Source organism: Pezoporus wallicus, unplaced genomic scaffold (genome assembly GCF_028554395.1).
Source record: "Pezoporus wallicus isolate ANWC-B61680 ecotype Strahan unplaced genomic scaffold, APGP_CSIRO_Pwel_v1 contig_787, whole genome shotgun sequence".
Lineage (NCBI taxonomy): Eukaryota > Metazoa > Chordata > Aves > Psittaciformes > Psittacidae > Pezoporus > Pezoporus wallicus.
The window spans coordinates 690,847-703,108 of NW_026641881.1; positions in this window are offsets into that span (position 1 = coordinate 690,847).

The following is a 12,262-nucleotide window of genomic DNA, read 5'->3' on the forward strand; positions in this document are numbered from 1 at the left end:
AAACCTTTCTTTCACAGCTGCCAAGAGCCGCCTCCAAAGGCTGAGGGACTTTTTCTCTCTTGCAATTGCTTTGTCAATTCCCCCTTCTCTAGCAAGTGATCCCAGCTGCTTGGCTTCTGTACCTTCTAGTTTGTGACCATCGGCCCCATTGTCCCAGCATTGGAGCAACCAGGTGACGATGTGCTCTCCTGGTTGACGGGTAAAATCTTTTCGCATATTCCACAGCTTGGTTGAGGTCTGAGGTCGAGAAGTTACCTCTTCTTCTTCGTCATGTGATGATGACTCCTGATCAGATGCTAGACCGGGTGGTGAAGACATTGTTTCTTCATCTCGCTTCACCCTTCTTGCCTCTTTTTTGCTTGTTCTCTTGTGTACAGGGGAAACCGATATCGGTACAAATTGGTCCTCCGGTTTGGCTGCAGTGATTATCACTGTGGTTTGAGTAGCGACTGTACTTGTTGCTGGGGGTGGTGTAGCTGCTGTGCTTGGAGCTGGGGTAGCCGCGCTGTCTGTTGCAGTCGAAGTTTGAGCAGCTGCTTTACTTGCCACTGGGATAGCCGTGCTGTTCATTGCTGCCAAAGTTCGAGTAGCAACTGTACTTCTTGCTGGGGGTGGTGAAGATGCTGTGCTTGGAGCTGGAGTAGCTGCACTGACTGTTGCTTTGCCCTCAGATCTGCTGACATTTTATTCCTCTTGAAGGTGCTGGATAGTGTTGAACAAGGCCCTGTAAGCATAGGCCAAGTCCCAGCATGTTGCCATGATTTGTCTGTCTCTGGTATGGCCAGAATGACCACACACCTCATTTAAGTGTTTTACTAATTCTTCTGGATTTTGCAGTTGTTCAGTGGTGAAATTCCAAAGTACTGGAGGGGCCCACTGACCTAGATACTTGCCCATACTATCCCACACACCCTGCCACTCATGGCTGTCCAGCCTCAGGGAAAATCTCTCGGTCCTCCTATATTGTCGTTTGACCCCAGACAAGACCCAAACCTGACTCTGCTTAACTCTTGAAATCAGTTGTGGGCAAAACACACTCTGTATGCTTGCCAACATGGTGATCCCCATCACGATCAGCAAACAAGTCTCAACAGCATTAAAAGGCCATTCAAAAATTTCAAAACTCTCAAATGTATATGGTCTGGGGGGAGGACTGGGAGGGTAAGGGAATGTCTCCTTCACAGGTTGACCACCCGAGAAGGAGAAAAAAAGATGTGCAATTCCTAAGCACTTCTATTATATACCTCCCAAAGTATAAAGGTGGTGACCACACTGGGAACATAAGCCAGATCAGTTTCATGATCAATGATTCTGTTGTATTACAAGTCATTACCATAAAGTACAATGAGACAAAAACCTTAGCCCAAGCCCCACACTTGAAAAAAACTAATACAGCAAATACCAGATGGAAGTAAGGTATGATATATTGAAACTGTGAGATCAAGAGGAACAACCTTGAGAGCCAATAAATCAGCATTGTGACGAGTGACTATTAATCCAGTCAGATCTGTCATTATCTCAACCCCTCATGCCCCACGTTGGGCGCCAAAACAACTGTCATGGTTTAAACCCTAGCCAGACAGCTTGTTCACTCGCTCCCAGTGAGTGGTGCCGGGCTGAAAGCAATCGAGGCCCTCCCCCCGGGGCTCTCCCCTTCTCTGCTCCCGGTATGATGGGGAGGAGGATCGAAAGAGTGCAACTCCCAAGGGTTGAGACAAGAACAGTCCAGCAACCAATGTACAACACAAATCACCACCACTACCACCAATGACAACAATGATAAGAGAAAATAACAAGGGAAGACAATACAATACCACCCGCAGAGAAAAAGAAGTCCGACCCAGAAGCCCGTGTCCTTCTGGGTAACTCCCAGTTACCCCCCACCCCGGGCATGACATGCTGTGGTATGGAATACCTCTCTGGCTAGCCTGGGTCAGGCGTCCTATCTCCATTTCCTCCCGGCTTCCCCTCCTCCCTGGCAGAGCATGAGCCTCACAAAGCCCTTGGTCAGGGTAAACATCACTTAGGAACAACTGTAAACATCGGTATCACCAGCACTGTTCCCAGGCTGGAAGTCAAAACACAGTGCTGCACCAGCTACCAAGGAGAAAAACTGACTGCTACTGCTAAACCTAGGACAGACATCAACTGTTATACCCCTGTCCATCAGTTCCGTAGCCCCATCATAGAAAATTGATCAGGCAGGATTTCCCCTCAGTGAAGCCATGCTGGCTGTCACCAAACACCTTGTTGTTTTTCATGTGCCTTAGCATGCTTTCCAGGAGAATCTGCTCCAAGATTTTGCCAGGCACAGAGTTGAGACTGACTGGCCTGTAATCCCCGGGTCATCCATTTTCCCCTTCTTGAAAATGGGGGTTATATTTCCCTTTTTTCAGCTGTCAGGAACTTCACTTGACTGCCATGATTTTTCAAATATGAGGGACAGTGGCTTAGCAAATTCATTTGCCAGCTCCTTCAGGACCCCGCGGATGGATTTCATCAGGTCCCATGGACTTGTGCATGTTCAGGTTCTTAAGGTGGTCTTAAACCAGATCCTCTCCTACAGTGGGCTTATGGTCTTCATTCTCACAGTCCCTGCATCTGCCTTCCAAGACTTGGGTGGTGTGGTCAGAGCATTTGGCAGTGAAGACTGACACAAAGAAGTCATTCAGAACCTCAGCCTTCTCCAAATCCAGGGTAGCCAGTTCTCCTGAGAGCTTCTGGAGAGGGCTCACATTGTCCCTAGTCTGTCTTTTATTTGCAATGTAACTACAGGATCCCTTCCTGTTATCTTTCACATCCCTAGCCAAGCTTAATTCTAACTGGGCCTTAGCTTTCCTGACCTGGATCTTAGCTTTCCGGACAACATCCCTGTATTATTCCCAGAAGCAAGCCTGTCCTTGCTTCCACCTTTTGTAAGCCTCTTTTTTCCCTTGAATTTTCCTCAGCAGCTCCTTATCCATCCAAGGAGGTCTCCTGGCCCTCCTGCTGCACTTCCTTCTAGTTGGGATGCAACACTCCTGAGCTTGTAGCAGGTAATCCTTGAATAGCAACCAACAGTCTTGGGCCCTCCTGCCCTCTAGGGCTATATCCCATGGAACCTTCCTAAGCAGGTTCCTGAAGAGGCCAAAGTCTGTTCTGTTGAAGTCCAGGGCAGTGAGCTTGCTGCACGCTCTTCTCACTGTCCTGAGAATCTCAAACTCAACCATCTCATGATCGCTGCAACCAAGGCTGCCCTGGAGTGTCAGATTTCCAATGAGCCCTTCCCTGTTGGTGAGCACGAGGTCAAGTGTGGCACCTCTTGTCAGCTCCTCTATTACTTGCAGAAGGAAGTTGTCTTTCACACAGTCGAGGAACCTCCTGGATTGCTTGTGCAGGGCCATACCGGCCTTCCAACAGGTATCAGGGTTGTTGAAGTCCCCCATGAAGACAAGGGCCTGCGAGCATGAGGCTGTTACTATTTGTCTATAGAGCACTTCATTCACAGAGTCCTCTTGATCAGGTGGTCTGTAACAGATCCCCACAGTAATGTCTCCCATCACTGTTCTCCCTTTAACCCTGACCCACAAACTCTCTGTTGACTGCTCACCTGTCCCCAGACAGAGTTCCATACTCTCCAGCCTACCTGTAACATAAATAGTAACTTCCCCTCCCATCATCTACAGACATCTACAGACATCAAAAATCTGCCAGCACTGCAGTGAAGAGTGGAGTTTCTTTCTGCCTGATATGTTAATGTCCAAATAAATGGCACAGTCCTGAAGTAGAGAATCCATGTAATGGATTGTAATTGTAAGGCCCACTTCAGACAGGATAGACTACTAATGATCATAATAGTCTTTCCCAGAGTTAATAGCTATGAACTCTCCCCTCATTTGCACATGGAACCAGCACTGTTAATACTTTGTTAGATTTCAGAATCTCCCATGGGATCCTACTTGGCTGCTGAGTACAAGTCATTCTGTAATTGTTTTTGGAATAGTTTATCATACTGTTTCCTCATCTGCCAATAAAAGCTTGTCTCACTTCTCCCAAGACTCATCTTTCACAAGAAGTTTTACTTCTACGCATCTCCAACTGCTTGGAGAGAAACCTTTTTTTAACAATTTTTGCTCTTGTATGTTTCTAAATAAATCTTCCTTTTTATCTTCACCCTAGACCTGAGTCCTTGCAGCTAATTTGAGTCAGCTGCATCTATTTCTGGCTGGTGTTCTGCTCTTTCTGAATCCCATGGGCAGAAGCTGATGTCAGTTGCAGGTATTTGAAAACCTGTCTGGAAGGTGCATTACTGTGAAACAGGTGAAAATCTTTGTGCATCTTGGAGGTCAGAAGATGAATTTACCCAGTTAAAAGACAGGTGACCTAATCTAAATGGGAAGAGGTAACAGCTTTATCTTTAGCAAGCAATGGGCCACAATAAAAGGATGAGAGAGGTGTGGAAAAAGATTTATCTCCAGTAAATGACAGCTTCTATCAGCCTAGCTGGAATTCAGCACGTGGGAGACCATGTGAGGGGAAGTAAACAACTCTAAATTTCAGCCTGGCTTCTACAAAAGCTTGTGTGGGTGTCCCAGTAGTGTTTGGTTAACAGGTTACAGCAGGAGCCGCAAGGAAAATAAGATTTTTCTTTTCCAAATAAACAAGTTTAACTTAATGAAAACTCAAAATTAATATATGTTGGGGGGTTACCCCTGGAGTCTCATTATCCCTAATTGGATGTTTAATTTCATGAATTAGTCAGTGTTAACTTTTAGCTTGGTGAGGGAAAAGAGCTCATATTTAACTGCCCCCAAATTTTCCTTTATTCCTGGGAACACTTGGCAGGATTGTGAGTATCTCTAGTGGCCAAGCTGTCAAACAAGCTCTCCCTTTTCAAAGGATATTCTTTGGGGTTTGTTTTTTTTTTCTCCTTTTTTTCTTTCCTTCCCCTTACTATCCAGGGCCAGTTCTGATTCTCTCTCCCACTCAACACCTCCTACTTCATAGGCAGCACCGGTCCCAAGAAGCCCTCCAGCAGAATGCAAACCATGACTGCTTTCTGCCTGGGTGATTTCCTCTCTTGAGGGCTCTGTGCCCAAATTTACACCAGCGTAACTCAGGTTTAATATAGCTCAAAGCAGATCTAATTTTGTGCTGGAACAGTCTGGAATGTCATACCAAACTCTGGTTTTGGCCATAGGTAGTAGTGTTTCACACCCCTTCCACAAAGAAAAAAAAGCTTTGTCTTATAGTATTATCTATTTTTACCTCATCTTTAACCTGTTCTAGAATTACATCAGCTAAGCAAAACCACTGTTTTGTTTTTTTTTTTTTTCCTTTCTCATCTCATTGGTCTAAAATCGCTATCTAACATAAGTGAGCAGGGAAATAAAGATTTCTCTTTAAATAGCAATATGAAATGGAGGATTTATCAGGGACATTTAAAAATATTAATGGCATAAAGACAGGCTGACAAATAAGGGATGATTATTCTCATCTCCGCAAGCCGAAGTACAGTTGTGGCATCCTTCCAAGCTGTTTGATTTATATTTTAGTTGATATTTGACAGAAAGGATTTTATTTATACATTATCTAGGGGAAGTGGAAATGAGTATTTATCCTGTCCTCTGCCCTACTTGCTCTCCTTGCTTATCCTCCTGTCTTTTTATTTATATTGTTTGCAATATTTTATTACATGTGGCCAGACACCTGAGAGCCTTCGGGGGTTACGTATCTTCTGTAGTCATTGTTTTCCATTATTATTTTAAGGTGTGGTTTACTGAACACTTACCAACTGAACTCTTGATGTTTAGCATCTGGAATGTATAAATAAAAGAGAGTTGAAAAGCACTGTAACCTGGAAAAGATACAGACTGAAAATGAAACACATACCTGCTTTAGGCTTCTTATGTAAGATTATCTACAACTCAGCTTCCAAGTTCCAGAGTGATCTTCTAGTACATGAAAAGTAAGGTAGGAACACCAGGAGTTAAGAAATCACAATAGCATGCTGGAAGGAAAGGCTTTGCACCAGAGGAATCCTAGGTCTGAATTTCACTTAACTAGGACTAAAAGTAGCATCCCTGGCTCCATTCCCTGGCCACATATTCCCTTGTGTCTAGTGACCTAGCAATGGCAGCCCTGACGTTAACTACTTCAATGAGCTCATCTGACAGCGATCAAGTCCAGAAATGATAGTTTTCCATTGAACTCATTTGCTTGCCTGGTTCGTTCTGCAGTCTCACAATCACTGGACCTCATGTAAGGGGGAACAAGATGAGATACATGGCTGGAGAGAGATGGAGTAGAGTGCACTTTTCAGCACTAGCCCACAGTCATCCTAAATTAGTTGTAACATAAAACTACACTCTGAAGTTCAATAGGATGAGGTTAAGTTTCACTCACTAACCCAAAAGAAAATGAACATCCCCTCCCAAATTAAATATTTCTCAGTCTTGTTATTAAGTGTCTCACAGAAGCACATGGCAAACACCAAGGAGGAGTGAAAGGACAGTGAAAACCTGTGTGGTTGGGAGATGAGGAGTCAGCAACAACTCAGCTTCTCAGCGTTGGTGAACTATTATATCAGCTCAGCTGCTCGTGGATCTGTCTAAAGGAATCATTTTGCTCTGCAGATCATCACTTTAAGAGCCATTCTGGAAGAGACAAGACTCAACTGAACAAGATATAATAAGCTACTTTTGCTTGTGTTAGCAGGTTCTTACTAACACATTCAGTATGCCATTGAAAAGAATCTGAAAGAGCTCTGAAACATCTAATAGTATCACTGTGGACAGAAAGATACATTCACGGCCACACAACTAAAATGTTCTCAAGACTACTGAGAATGCTTAGTTACTCACGAGGGACATGAGCTTTAAAAAGGCAGATCTGGCTTGAAACCAATAGAAGTATGAAAAAAGTTTACTCAGGGGAAAGAAGGCCAAAAGTACTAAGAACTGAGGAAACAGAGGAACCAACACTGGGGAAACAGAGGCTCTGTTGTTTTGTCTGAGCAAATCTCAGAAGTCTATTCAGCAATTATCCTCTCAGTCTTAAAGCAATGGACCCACAGGGCAACTGTGGGGCATGAGCCCATTTCACCCAGCTTTTCCCTTTGTCCCTAAGGAGATGACCCCTCTGACATAGTCTGAATGACTTTCTGCGTCTTGGCAGAGGCAGGCATTCCCTCTGTCTCTGGTCTCACCCTGTCCTCCCACACAGAGGCCAGATCAGAAGTCTCTGCCTACTGACTTGCGCTTCCCAGCCACTGCTGCATTCCCATGGCAAGGGGAGGGGAGTCTGACAAGGAGGAGAGTTCAAATATAAAGTCTCACACCTGAGTTGTGGCAGTCCCAAGCACAAATATAGGTTGGTGGAGACTGAACTGAGAGAAGCCCTCAGGAGAAGAACTTGGGGGTGCTGGCTGGCAAGAAGCTCAACATGAGCCGGCAGTATGCACTTGCAGCCCAGAAACCCAATATCCTGGACTAAATCAAAAGAAATGTGGCCACCAGGTTGAGGGAGGTGATTCTCCCCCTCTACTCTGCTCTGGTGAACCCCACCTGGAGTACTGTGTCCAGCTCGAGTCCAGAACACAAGAGACACATGGACCTGTTGGAAAGGGCCCAGAGGAGGCCATGAAGATGCTCAGAGGGATGCAGTACCTCTCCTATGAAGACAGGCAGAGAGAGCTGGGCTTGCTCAGCCTGGAGAAGGCTCTGGAGAGACCTTGTAACAGGCTTTCAGTACTTAAAGTGGGCTTAAAAGAAAGATGACAGAGTTTTTGTGAAGGCCTATAGTGACAGGACAAAGGGCAATAGTTTTAAACTAAAAAACATAGATTCAGACTAGATAAAAGGAAGAAGTTCTTTATTGTGAGGGTGGTGAGACACAGGCACAGGTTGCCCAGAGAAGCTGTGGATGCCCCATCCCTGGAAATGTTCTAGACCAGGCTGGATAGGGCTTTGAGTAACCTGGTCTAGTGGAAGGTGTCCCTGTCCATGGCAAGGGGGTTGGAACTGGATGTTCTTTAAGGTCCTTTCCAATTCAAACCATTCTGTGATTCCATGATTCTGTGATTCTATGACTGGGCAGTACCAAGCACACTGATTGGAAGAGAGGCAGCACTTTGACAAGTGGGGAGAGAAGGGTGGCTGCTCCAGTGAAGGATTGGCAGTATTGGCCTGGTTGGGTGGGAGCAGTACTGCTGTCACTAAGAAGGGAGGGAACAGGCCCCTGGGCACAGTAAGAGGGAAAAATCAGCCTACAGGACCCTCCCACATCCAATATTCACTCCTTGGCCAGTCAAGTCTGGGTGTACTATTAACACCGCAAGCTTTTAGCTCTAGCAGAACTAGTATCACAGTATCACAGTATGCTAGAGATTGGAAGGGACCTCAAAAGATCATCTAGCCCAATCCCCCTGCCGGAGCAGGAACACCTAGATAATGTTACACAGGAATGTGTCCAGGCGGGTTTTGAATGTCTCCAGGGAAGGAGACTCCACAACCTCCCTGGGCAGCCTGTTCCAGTGCTCCGTCACCCTCACTGAGAAGAAGTTTCTTCTCAAGTTTAAGTGGAACCTCTTGTGTTCCAGTTTGTACCCATTACCCCTTGTCCTATCATTGTTTGCCACTGAGTAGAGCCTGGCTCCATCCTCGTGACACTCCCCCTTTAGATATTTATATACACTAATAAGGTCACCCCTCAGTCTCCTCCAAACTATAGAGACCCAGCTCCCTCAGTCTTTCCTCATAAGGGAGATGCTTCACTCCCTTAATCATCTTTGTTGCCCTGCGCTGGACTCTCTCCAGCAGCTCCCTGTCCTTCTTGAACTGAGGGCCCCAGAACTGGACACAATATTCCAGATGCGGTCTCACCAGGGCAGAGTAGAGGGGAAGGAGGACCTCTCTCGACCTACTGACCACCCCCCTTCTAATACACCCCAGGATGCCATTGGCCTTCTTGGCCACAAGGGTACAGTGTTGGCTCATGGTCATCCTGTCGTCCACTAGGACCCCCAGGTCCCTCTCCCCTACACTGCTAACAGGTTGTTTCCCAACCTATACTGGAACCTGGGGTTGTTCCTGCCCAGATGCAGGACTCTACACTTTCCCTTGTTATATTTCATCAAGTTATTCCCTGCCCAACTCTCCAGCCTGTCCAGGTCTTGCTGGATGGCAGCACAGCCTTCTGGCATGTCAGCCACTCCTCCCAGCTTAGTGTCATCAGCAAACTTGCTGATAGTACACTCAATTCCCTCATCTAAATCACTGATGAATATATTAAATAATACTGATCCCAGTACTGACCCTTGAGGCACTCCACTAGTTACAGGCCTCCAACTAGACTCAGCCCCATAGACTACAACTCTCTGGCTTCTCTCCTTCAGCCAGTTAGCAGTCCACCTCACTACCTGATCATCGAGACCACACTTCCTCAATTTAGCTGTGAGGATGCTGTGGGAGACTGTGTCAAATGCTTTGCTGAAGTCAAGGTAGACCACATCCACCGCTCTGCCATCATCCATCCACCGTGTTATTTCCTCATAAAAGGCTAAGAGATTGGTCAAACATGATTTCCCCTTGGCGAAGCCATGTTGGCTGCCACTCATAACCCTCTTATCCTTGATATGCCTTAAGATGGCACCAAGGATAAGGTGTTCCATCACTTTCCCAGGGATGGAGGTGAGGCTGACCGGTCTATAGTTACCCGGGTCCTCCTTCTTGCCCTTTTTGAAGACTGGAGTGACATTTGCTTTCCTCCAGTCCTCAGGCACCTCTCCCGTTTCCCAAGACTTGGGAAAGATGATGGAGAGCGGTCTAGCAATGACTTCCGCCAGTTCCCTCAGCACCCGCGGGTGCATCCCATCTGGACCCATGGATTTATGGATGTCCAGATTGCTCAACTGGTTTCTAACCCATTCCTCATCGACTAAGGCAAACCGCTCCATTGACCTGACTTCATCTAAGGTCTCAGGGGTACAGGGCTCTTCAGGACTGCCTGCAGCAGAGTAGACAGAGACAAAGAAGGCATTCGGTAACTCTGCCATCTCTGTATCTTCTGTCACCAGGGCACCCATCCCGTTCATCAGTGGGCCTACGTTGCCTCTGGTGTTAGTTTTATCTGCCATGTATTTGAAAAAGCTCTTTCTGCTGTCCTTGATCCCTCTCGCCAGGTTTAATTCTAAGGAGGCCTTAGTCATCCTAGCTGCCTTCCTACATCCTCTAGCAGCAGCCTTATATTCCTCCCAAGTGGCCAGCCCCTCCTTCCATGACCTGTAAACTCTCCTCTTCCACTTGAGCATACCCAGCAATTCCCTATTTAGCCACGCAGGTCTCCTGGCCCTCTTCCTTGACTTCCTACGTGTCAGGATGCTCCGATCTTGAGCTCGGAAAAAGCAATCCTTGAATGACAGCCAACTATCTTGGGCCCCTTTACCTTCAAACAGCCTTGCCCATGGGATTTCCCCTAGCAATTGCTTGAAAAGGCCAAAGTTTGCCCTGCTAAAGTCCAGGGTTGCAATTCTACTTGGTATTCTACTAGTCCTACCACACAAGATCCTGAAGTCCACCATCTCATGGTTGCTGCAACCAAGGCAGCCCTCAACCCTTACTGCTTCGACCAGACCCTCCTTGTTAGTGAGGATGAGATCCAGCAGCGCTCCTCTCCTGGTTGGCTCATCCACCATTTGCAGGAGGAAGTTATCATCCATACACTGGAGGAACCTCCTGGACTGTGGCTGGGTTGCTGAGTGGTCCTTCCAGCAAACATCAGGGAAGTTAAAATCCCCCACGATGACCACGGCCTGTGACTGTGAGGCCGCTCTCAGCTGCCTGTAGAAGGCCTCGTCAACTTCCTCACCCTGATCTGGTAGTATTACGGCCCCAGAATATATCAGAAGTACTTGCAGGTCTAGATAATTCAGATGTCAACATGGATATGAGGAAGAAAATGATATAAAGGAAGGACGGCTTTGTTTTCAAAATTGCTATTTCTTTCTGTTTATGCACCCATACAGACACAAATCAGTGAACTGGATGCACAACCAGACAGCATCACCAATTACATCTTTCTTTGAACAAAATCACAGAAACATAGGGGAAAAACAAACAAAAAAGCAACCAAAAGTTATTTAAAGGGCAGGATTATTTGATGATATGTTATCTGTTATGTAGTTTAAACAGAATTCACAAACTATCTACAATCAGAACGCTGAAGGTTGTTGTATATTGTAAATGAATTTTAAGTAACTCCTGTTGGCAGAGTTATCTTCTCAGGGCTGCCAAATCACATTGCTTTATCATAAATCTCATTGTGCTGAATCGTTTCTTTAAACCACAATTAAAAGAATCACCAGCTAATGAGTTTCTTGCCTTTTCTTTTTTTTTTTTTTTTTAAAGAAGCGTAAATTTCTCAGGGACATACTTTGCAGAGGGTAAAAAGATAATCGGGGTAAATACCAGCGCAGTCAGCGGGGTGTTATCATTCATCTAGTGCTTGCTCTAATCAGGAGAGAATTGCTGTTTGCTGGCAGGTTTTGCAGCCGCCTGCCGGCAGCAGGACATGGGATCTGGGGACTCATTGCCCTTCTGTGGAAGCGATTGCCCTGGTTATAAACCCTGGCCCCAGATTAGTTTTCCTTTGTGCTCCCTCATCTGCCCTCACCCTGGCTTCTCTCCGAACCTCTTCACATTACTGAAACCTTCATGAACATAAAAAATTCCACTGGCTTCTCTGTGACCCCACCCAGGGTTAGAGGCCTGTTTACAGCGCCAGCCCATAGACAGCAACATTAACAAGAAAAACATGGTACTTTTTAGCTAAAGCTGAAACTCTGGCAGGATTTGCATCCGTTACCTGCCCCATCACCGTGTGCAGGCCTCTGTAGTGGATGCAAAGCTGCCTTTAGCCTCCACAGCTGGACACGTCTGCAGTCACAGCATCAGCGTGTCAGGCAGGTCATGGCTCCTGTCACCAGTGGGAAACGGAGCCTAGATCACAGCTATTGGTGCTCATTTAAAGCTCCGGGGTTTTATTACATTTTCACTAACTTTCTTTAGCTGGTAGTTCATCCTCCTTCTGATAAAAAGCACCTGAGGGACACTGGTCTATCATGGCTGTCAAAATTTAAGTTAAAAAACTTCAGACTCAATTTAGTCACAAACCCTTTTTTCCTGCCGTTTAGTTTTCTGTGTTTTTAGCGTACATCTGAATCTCATTTAGAGGCTCTTCTGTGGAAATCCGGGGACTGGATATGCATCCAGAACAGCAACAAGCG